Genomic DNA, 10,202 nt, shown 5'->3' with positions numbered 1-10,202 from the left:
TCCCCAGGAAAATCCCCAGACATACAACATTTTGCATGTAATTCTAGCAGATTTGTTGGTCTCTTGATGTCCATTCGAGGGCCACCCCTCCCCCACGAGGGCCCATCCACTCTGGACTTAAAGCATAATGTTCATTTAGTTCAGTCTTGGTCATTAAGTTGGTTACTTCCATTAAAAAGCCCAAACCCCAACTAAAACATGTTCAGAGATTTGGGATGTACTGCTTGTTTGCTGTTTGTTCTCCCCTAGTAGAATGTGAGTTCCACGGCAACAAGGGTATTGGATGGTCTTGTTTGCTGTCTGTATCTCCAGGGCCTAGAACAGTGTCTGTTCCAGGAGCAGCTGCTCAATATTTCCTGAAGGAAGGAATTCCTTAACAGCATGTCCAGATGCAAAGCATTATTATTAGAATTACAACTTTGTGCAAGAATCATCCATGTTATTGCATGTGGCAAACCATTTATCCACCTTGCTGTACAGGGCACAAAACTCCACGTGTGAATACACCGCAATGTAATCATCCATTCTACTGTTGGTGGGCATTTGGGTTCAGTTTCTTTGTTTTGATTTTTTTTGCTATTATGAATAGTACCACCTGGAACATTCTAGCACATGTCTTTTAGTGAACAGATGGGTGCATTTCCATAAGAATGGAATTGCTGGATGACGGTGTCTATGCATGTGTATTTCTAGAAGATGTTGCTAAACGGTTTTCTAAAGTGGTTGTACCAACTTGTGCGGCTGTTCAGGTGATTCTGCATGTCTCTCTGTGTCCAGGCCTACTGTGCCATTCCACGGTCCCTGTAAAGCCACATGTGGACATATTCACCCCCTTCTTCCCTCAGGGCAGTTTCCTTCTTAGTGAGCCATTCACCTCTGCCTGTATGATTTACCTCCTTATGAAAGCTCCCCTCTTTCCATCATTTGCCTCAAAACATTAGATGCTAATGCTTGTTGAATACATGAGTGGCTAATTCAAATCTTCTGGGACAAATCCCAAACATTTGCTGTCCTGTTTTTATTTTTGAGCCACATGTTAAGAGGAAAACTCCGAGCCATTGAAACCCACGGAATTAAAAACACGTCACCAGCTAAAAAGGACCACATTGTTCTAATGCTCAGCTTATGCCAGTCACTGCAAGCCAGGAGAAGATTTGCCCCTAGGGTAGCAGGACCAAAGGGAATTTCAGGAATCTGCCTCCAGAATTGGGTTGGGATGCCACGTGGAATTCCAGGAACCTGTCAAGGTGGGTTGTGAGGCTTGTTTCTACTGTGTGTTATTTCCCAGAGATGAAATGTTGCAAGTTCATCATTTGTCCCGCGACCCAGAGGCTTGAATCTTGTCTTCCGAGACCGGGGGGAATGGAAGGAAAAACACAAAACCACACTGAGGGCCTAGTGTGGGGAAGGTCTGTTTCCTACAAGACCTCATTTCATTTCCTTGAATTCCTCAGTAATACCAGCGTCCTCTTCTCCAGTCTTCCCCTCTCGGGGAACAGCCTCTTGGTTTCCCTCGCTCATAGAGCCAGAAATGTCGGTGCTACCCTTGACAGGCCTCTTGCCCTCATCCCCGCATCCGCTCCATTGCCAAGCCCTGCAGTTCCTACTTCTAAATATATCTCCAACCTTCCCACTGCTGTCCACCCCCACTGCCTCCATCCCGGTCCAAACTACGACAGTCCCCTCCGGAACCCCTGCCAACAGGCTCCAAGCTGGACTTCGGCTGCCACTCACGTTACCTGCAGCCTCTTCTGCACCAGAGTGAGCTTTGCAAATCTCTCTGCTGAAAATTCTTCACTGACTCCCTGCAGCGGATGTTGTGAGCACCCTGCTTATATCCCCTTGGCACAGCCCATTTCTGGGCATGCAGAGCTGGTGGCTTCCAACAGGAGCACCTAAGGCTCAGCTGAGAGTTTATCTGGCTATTTCTAGGGCAGGCTATCAGTGCCTCCTCCTCCGGCGAGCCTCACCTGATGGCGGCTGGGAGCTGGTGGATAAATACCGCAGATCGCTTGCCCCTAGGCTGGGGATTACGTTGAGTGGGGATTGGGGCCCTGTTGCCCCAGTGGTAATCTGCTTAGTGTTGTGCTCTCTTTCTGCTTCCTTCCTTGGCCTCACCCTCTCCTCTACCAGTGCTTCCTGAGGCCACTTCCCCCAAATACATTATTTGCCCTCACATCTTTGTCTCAGGGTCTGTGGTTGGAGGAGGTCACGGAGAGGATGAGACGGCTGCTGGATCCTCCAGCTGGACCTGGGAAACCGGAGGCTCTTCACTGCCTCCCCTGTCCTTGGAATGTGCCTTCTGCCCTCTGTTTCCACAGTGGGAGCCGTTTTCAAGGACGCAGCGCTGAGAGAGCAATGTGGTCTTGAGGTCATCTGGACCCTATATGTGACTGAACCTGTCCTTGTTCCCTCCATTGGCCTGGAGGACTTGATAGCACATCGAGAAGCCCTTACTAAAATCACCCTACAAGACTTAAATGAGAGCCAACAAATCCTGTCCTCCTGAACACCGAAACGTCTCCAAGGAGAAAAGCCATCCTCTGAAACAGGACAGCCTTGGACATTCTCTCTGCCTTGCCAGGACGCGCTGGTGCTATTACCCAAACGGAGTGTTGTGCGTTTATACCCAATGAGACTGTGAACGTACCATCTTTACTAAATCACATGAGGACACTTATAAAGCCCCACAGCAATCTGACCCCCAGCCTAGGGGACTTAATAAATCAGTGGCTCAGATCATGGGGCTCTCGGTGGAAAAAAATTGTTACTTATTTTGGAAATCATTATCATGATCTGTGTTTTCCACGTGTTCATATCGGTTGCTGTGGGATCGGCCTCCCGTGCGGCCGGATAGCCTCCCAACGAGCCACCTCCACGCTAGCCAAACCTCTCGCTGACTGCTCCGGACACACTGCCGAGGAGGGCGCGGGGGGAGATCGTCAGAGCCGGTCACGGTCACGAGGGGTGCAGTGTTGGTGGCGGTCACAGAGGGGACGTGACCCCAGCTTGACCCGTCAGCTGCCGGGGGTAGATCGCGAGGTCCCCAGCTCCTCACCCCTCCCCTTGAAATGTGCGCTCCGCCCAGTGTTCCCACGGTGGGAGCCATTTTCAAGGACATAGCCTTGGGAGAGGAAGGTGTTCTTGAGGCCAAGGTGACTGAGCCCGTTAAGACCTCTGTGTAAACTTTTAAGGTCCTGGCTGCTGTGCGGAGACCCCCTTGTCCTGCGGCTGCCAAGGCGAGCCTGGTAAGTCCCCGGCTTGTGACCACCGCCTCCGGCTCCGGAGGGGCTGCCCCTCTCTTGCGCCTCTCCCTGCGCTCCGTGTGCGCAGGCGCGGGGGCGGTTTAGGAACCGACGTCCGCTTTTGGGGAAAGCCAAGTTCGGACCCTCCCCGCGGCTTGCAAGATAAGGTCCACATGCCCCATCTGGTCTACAGTGCAGGTATAACCTGGTCCCCACTCCCGCCTCCTTCCTTACTCCACTGCCCTGTGCTTTGCCGCAGACACACGGAGGTTCTGCGGCCTCAGGGCCTTTTCACAGGCTCTTTTGCCCTTCTGGTTTCATTTAGGGGCTATTTCCCCCCAGAAGAGCCTTCTCTCACTCCTCAGTTTAAATTCAGCACCCCAGGGGCGCCTGGCTGGCTCAGTCAGTGGAGCCGGTGACTCTTGAACTCAGGGTTGTGGTTTGGGTCCCACGTTGAGTGTAGAGATTACTTAAAAAAAAAAAAAAATCCAGCACCCCATGTTATCCCCTCTGTCAGCTCCCTGTTCCTTTCCTCCCTAGCATGTATCACAGTTTGTCTCCTTATTTGTTTAATGTTTACGTTTCTTCCCAAACTGTGAGCCTCTTTGAGGATAGCCGTATCTGTCTCGTCCACCACTGCGTGCTCACAACCCGCTTCACAGAGGTGCTCGATAACTGTTGATGAAACGAACGAATAAAGTGTTACTATTATCCCCATTTCACAGATGAATAAGCTGACACTCAGGGTGGCTGAATCGTTTGCTCAAGGTCACACATCTGCAAAGTGAACGGGGCTGGATTCAAACCCAGCACTGCCTCTTCTGGACACGTCTGGGAGCGGGACAGCTGAGTCACACGGTAAGTTGATCTTTACCTTTATAAGGGTCTGCAAACTGATTTCCAAGGTTGTTTACCATTTTACATCCCCACCAGGAACTGGCAGGAGGCACGGGCGGGGTGGCAGAGTGGGTCAGAGGCAGCTACTGTCCGTGGATCGGATGTTGTATCCTCCTGAAATGCCTCTGATGAAATCCTAACCCTAATGTGATGGTGTTTGGAGCTGGAGCCTTAGGAAGGTGATTAGGTTCGATTCGGTTATGAGAGTGGAGCCCTCCGTATCCTCGTTAAAGAGAGGAAGAGACAGAGACCTCTCTCGGTGTGCACGCACCAAGGAAAGCCATGTGAGGACATAAGCAGCAAGAGGACCCTCATCAGGGACTCTGCCATGCCTGTGCCCTGTCAGACCTCCAGCCCCCAGGACTGTGGGCAGTAATGCTGGTTGTTGAAGCTGCTTAGTCTGTGTAGTGTTCTGTTAGAGCCCCAGGGATCTGTGGAGAATTCAGAAGGCGTGGACTTGTCCTCCAAGGAACTCACAGGCCTGCTCCCTTCTGAGCACTGAGATAAGTAAGGGCTGTCCTAGGAACTGGAAACACCCATTGTCCATCAGCTAATGAGTGGGTCAAGAAAAGGTGATATGCATCCATACAATGGAATGCTGATCCGTGCTACCAGTGAAAAGAGGATGCTCAGTGAAAGAAGCCAGTCCCAGAAGACCACATATGGTATAATCCCACTTATATGAAACATCCAGAACAGGCAAATCCGGAGAGTTAGAGAGGAGATTGGTGGTTGCCAGGGGCTGGAGGGGGTGTGTGTGGGGGGTGTGGTGAGAAAGGGGAGTGACTGCTGGACAGGTACAAGGTCTCTTTTTTGGGGTGATGAAGGTGCTTTGGAACAAGACAGAGGTGGTGGTTGCACAACGTAGTGAATGGGCTTAAGTCCCTGAAATGGTTAATTTTATGCCATGTGAATGTTACCTTCGCAGCGGAGGCATAGTTCCGGGTCTTCCGTGGGGCTGCTGTGTTGCCCCGGTCCCCGGTCGCCATTCACATAGTAGTCATTCGCCGCGAGTGGCGCCTCCTAGCGGTGGGGGAGGACGCGGCAGCTCTGCTTTCGCGTCAGACACGGACCCGGCTTGCTGGAAATGTCAGTGGCTCTATTCTCTCTTCAAAAAGGCTCAGGAACCAGGGAACGTGGCCTTGGTGACTCAGACTCCAATTAGGAAAGCAGTGCTGGAGGCTGGCGCACACGTGGCTGCAGGTGGCTGGTGAGATGCCCAGACAGCCGTGAGAGCGGCCCCTGCCATCCCTACCGATTCCCTGTCCCAGGGTTGTCCGCTGGTTCAAGGTGCAGGGTGAGGTGTAGTGCTCGGTAATTGCATTGAGCTGGAGACGCTCACTTCCCAATTACTGGACTTTTGAAGTTATTTGATGTGGGAAAAACCTCTGCACTGCTCACCTGCCTCCAAGCTGCAGCAGGAACAGAGAGACAGGCTCAGCCCCAAGACAGACTAAATGCCAGAGTCTCGCCTCTGTCCCTTTTGGTGTCAGCGATTCCCTCCTAGGCACAGCTGGGCCAGGACAGGCACTTCAAAATCATCATGTTTATTGAAGTGTCATTTATGGGCAGTCGTGCTAAGAACAATCATCTCAACGGTGAAATGATTCACGTGCAACAATGCACCCATTTTAAGTGGACAGTTGGATGAGGTTTGATAGATTTATATACCGGTATAACCACCACTCCAGTAAAGATAAAGAACATTTCCATCACCCCAGAAACTTTCTGCATATCCCTTTGCCCTTAATCACCATCCCCTCAACCCCAGACAGCCACTGACTGATCTGCTTTGTATCACTGTAGATCCCTAGCGGATACAATGTATAATATTTTCTATCTGGCTTCTTTTGCTGGGCAGAATGTTTTTGTTTTTTTTTTTAATTTTATTATGTTATGTTAGTCACCATGCAATACATCATTGGTTTTTGATGTGGTGATCCACGATCCATTGTTTTCATATAACACCCAGTGCTCCATGCAGTACGTGCCCTCCTTAATACCCATCACCGGGCTAACCAATCCCCTCCCGCCCCCCCGTCTAAAACCCTGTTTGTTTCTCAGAGTCCATAGTCTCTCATGGTTCATCTCTCCCTCCAATTCCCCCCCCGCCCCATTTTTCCCTTCCTTCTCCTAATGTCCTCCATGTTATTCCTTATGTTCCACAAATAAGTGAAACCATATGATAATTGACTTTCTCTGCTTGACTTATTTCACTTAGCATAATCTCCTCCAGTCCCATCCATGTTGATGTAAAAGTTGGGTATTCATCTTTTCTGATGGCTGAGTAATATTCCATTGTATATATGGACCACATCTTCTTTATCCATTCATCTGTTGAAGGGCATCTCGGCTCTTTCCACAGTTTGGCTATTGCGGACATTGCTGCTATGAACATTGGAGTGCATATGGCCCTTCTTTTCACTACATCTGTGTTTTTGGGGTAAATACCCAGTAGTGCAATTGCTGAGTCATAGGGTAGCTCTATTTTTAAATTTTTGAGGAACCTCCACACTGTTTTCCAAAGTGGCTGCACCAACTTGCATTCCCACCAACAGTGTAAGAGGGTTCCCCTTTCTCCACAACCTCTCCAACATTTGTTGTTTCTTTCCCTGTCCATTTTTGCCATTCTAACTGGTGTAAGGTGGTATCTCAATGTGGTTTTGATTTGGATTTCCCTGATGGCTAATGATGATGAGCATTTTTTCATGTGTCTGTTAGCCGTTTGTATGTCTTCTTCAGAGAAGTGTCTTTTCATATCTTCTGCCCACTTTTTGACTTGATTATTTGTTTTTTGGGTGTTGAGTTTGAAAAGTTCTTTATAGATTTTGGATACCATGGGCAGAATGTTTTTGCTATTCATCCATGTTATTGCGTGTGTCAGTAGTTCATTCCCTTTTTGTTGCTAAATAGTATTCCATTCTGTGGATATGCCACAATTTGTTTCTCTATGCACACATCAAGGGACATTTGGGTCACCTCCAGCTTGGGGCTTTGATGAATAAAGCTGCTGTGTGCAAGTCTCTGTGTGGGCATATGTTTTCATTTCTCTTGGGTAAATGCCTAGGAGTGGAATTGCTGGGTTGTGTGATGAGTGTATATCTAGCTTTATAAGAAATTGCCAGACTCTTTTCCAAAGTTGTACCGTTTTGCATTCCTACCAGCAACCTATGAAAGTTCCAGTTGCTCCACATCCTCACAAACACTCGATATTGTCAGTCTTATTAGTTTTACCCATTCTGGTAGGCGGCGTGTAGTGGTATCTCACTGAGGTTTTGATTTGCATTCCCCTGATGACTAATGCTGTTGCACACCTTTTCAGGTGCTTATTGGCCATTTATATACCTTCTTTTGTGAACTGTCTGTTTAGATCTTTTGCCCACATTTTATTGGGTTATTTGCTTATTATTGAATTATAAGACGATATTCCAAAGGCAAGGAATGAAGTTATTCAAAATTCTCAGTGTGATGGGAGGGGTTCCTAGCCTCCCTTTCTCTCTGGGGGTCTGGCCAGGATAACAGGGGTTGGGGGGGCGGCTTTGATAAAATAAGGTGGAGAGAGATTACTTTAGCATAAAAGCACTCAGGTGGAGGTTAACCCCAAACTTCAGTACTCAAGAGAGTCCCCCAGAGGACTAAACCATAGATTCCCTTGGAGCCTTGCCCAGAGGGTCTGATGGGTAGGTCTGGGGTGGCGCCTAAGAATCTGCATTTCTAACAAGTTCCCAGTTGCCACCGACGCTGCTGGCCTTAGGGACCACACTTGAGTAGCACCTGAGAGATGACTGAGGCTGAAATTAGACCACAGTGATGAGCTCTTACTTCTCCTTCTTCTCCTCCAATTTGTAGTCTCAATAGCTCCCCGTTCCTCTGCCCACCCACCCCTCCCACCATGCAGAGTAGTTATATGGCATAGAATGATTGACAACCCACACCGTCAACGTGGAGAGGGTCAAAGGGGTCCAGGGGCCCAAGGAGCCAAGGAAGAGAGGGAAAAGCATCAAGGCAGAGAGCTTTCCCCACTGACTTCGAAGGGGTAGACACACCAGTCACCCTGAAAGTTGGAAACAGAAGCCATGAACTTGTTACACCTGGTGGTGGTGGGGGGAGGTGTTGTCTCCACTGTGTTTACATTCTTTTTTTTTTTTTTTTTTTTGTGTTTACATTCTTTTGAATGAGTTGTCAACATTTATAAATTGACAGTAATGTCGGATCATAGTTCTGGCTAATGGTTGCAACCAGACTGTTCTAAATGTGAAGGGTACAGTTACGCCATGAGTGACTCTGGCGTTTGGGTTTAAGATCTGTGAAAACATTTTGGGACGCTGAGACCTGGAGAGACGCCAAGAACCTTTTAGGGACTATACATACAGGTGTCTGTGTGCACACATGTTTTTTTTTTCCCTCAGATATATGTTTATTGGGCCAAAAAACAACCCTAGCCGGAAACTTAACAGTAAAGACATTTTGATTTTGCAAGCAGCTGGTAAGAGGGAATTTACAAACTACAAAGAGTAAAATATAAATAAAGAAGCTAAAAAGAAGAAATGGAAAGGAAAGAACACCTACGGTTGCCAGTAACTTGAGACGGATGAAATAAGAAAGGTTTTCGATTTCAGTTAAACCTTTAGAATTTTTCAGAGTGCTTAAATGAGGAAAAATAAGGAGGTGGGGTGAGTGTGGGAGAGGACACTGACAGCGTAGATGAAGCTAAAAATTTAAATTCTTGTTAAACAGTCCCAACAAATTGGCATTCAAAGTGTGCTATTAATAAGTACGCTCCTTTCAAAAAGATGGCTTGGCATAAACCACTCTTTCCCCTTTAAGCTTCCCTTGCCGTGCTCAGACCCTGAGGGCATAAAGCCTTGGTTCCAACCTCAGTTTCTGCTGTGTATTAGCTCTGTGGCCTTGGACAATTTACTAGATCTTTCTTTTTTAAAAATTTTATTTATTTAATTAAGATAGAGAGCCAGCGAGGGGGGGGGGGTCAGAGGGAGGGAGCAGACCTCTCCCTGAGCAGGGAGCCTGATGGGGGGCTCTATCCCAGGACCCCGGGATCATGACCTGAGCAGAAGGCAGATGCTTAACCAACTGAGCCACCCAAGTGCCCCCTTACTAGACCTTTCTGAGCCTGTTTCCTTTTCTGTAAAATGGGGATAATGAAAGCTACTTCTTAGGGAAACTGGACAAAACTCAGCATTAGGTTGTAGGCCAAACTCAAATGGTCTGCAGGCGCTAGGAAGATCTTGTAAAGGAGCAAGTGAGTCTAGTGGAAACTGGGGCTAATCAGGGCAAACACCTCTTTAAAGAGCCCACTGCTTGGGAGCTCCTGCCTCCAGGAAAGTGGGCTCGCTCCGGCCCCAACTTTCTGTTGTTTCAAAGAGTTACTGAAAATCCCCTTGTTTATGCGATCTCTCAGTTTTTAAGCGTTGACAATCAATTCACATTTTCCTAAAACAGCAACTAAACCAAACAGAACAGATTCTGCAGGACACACTTGGCCACCATCCTCTGGTTTACATCACTTGCCTTAAAGAGGAAGGGAATGAGATGGTTTCCATGCTGGAGAGATGTTTTGTTCCGTTTCAGCTTTGGTGCAGGGCGTCATGCTGGATGCAAGCGGACCCTAATACCGGCTAACACTACCCAATCCCTACTGTGTGCCAGACACTGTTCTGGGCGCTTCGCCTAAAACAATTCATGTGATACCCCCAGCAACAACGCTATTTCATTTGGGTCACAAAGGGGTTAAATAAACCAGGGGAAAGTCCATTTTCAGCCCCATTTAAGTCACCACGGATTAAAAACTGCAGGTTGGAGCCGGCAGTTCCTTTGGAGACTTAGAGACGAAGGTTGATTCCGCGGACCCAGCCCCCTGCCCTGTGATTTTCCTTTGAGGCCCCTTAGGACAGGGAGGAGGGTTCCCGGTAGAGGGACAGCAAGCGCGCATCCTCCGGGGCCGGCCCAGGACCACTGTGTATTTGGGGATCAGCAACATGAGTGAATGCCTGAATGGGGAGGGAGGAACGTGCGGATGGGTCCTGCCAGAAACCCAACTGC

The sequence above is a fragment of the Halichoerus grypus genome, chromosome 13 (assembly GCF_964656455.1).
Source record: "Halichoerus grypus chromosome 13, mHalGry1.hap1.1, whole genome shotgun sequence".
NCBI lineage: Eukaryota > Metazoa > Chordata > Mammalia > Carnivora > Phocidae > Halichoerus > Halichoerus grypus.
The sequence above is the reverse complement of the archived record's forward strand: the minus strand, read 5'-3'. Positions refer to the sequence as shown.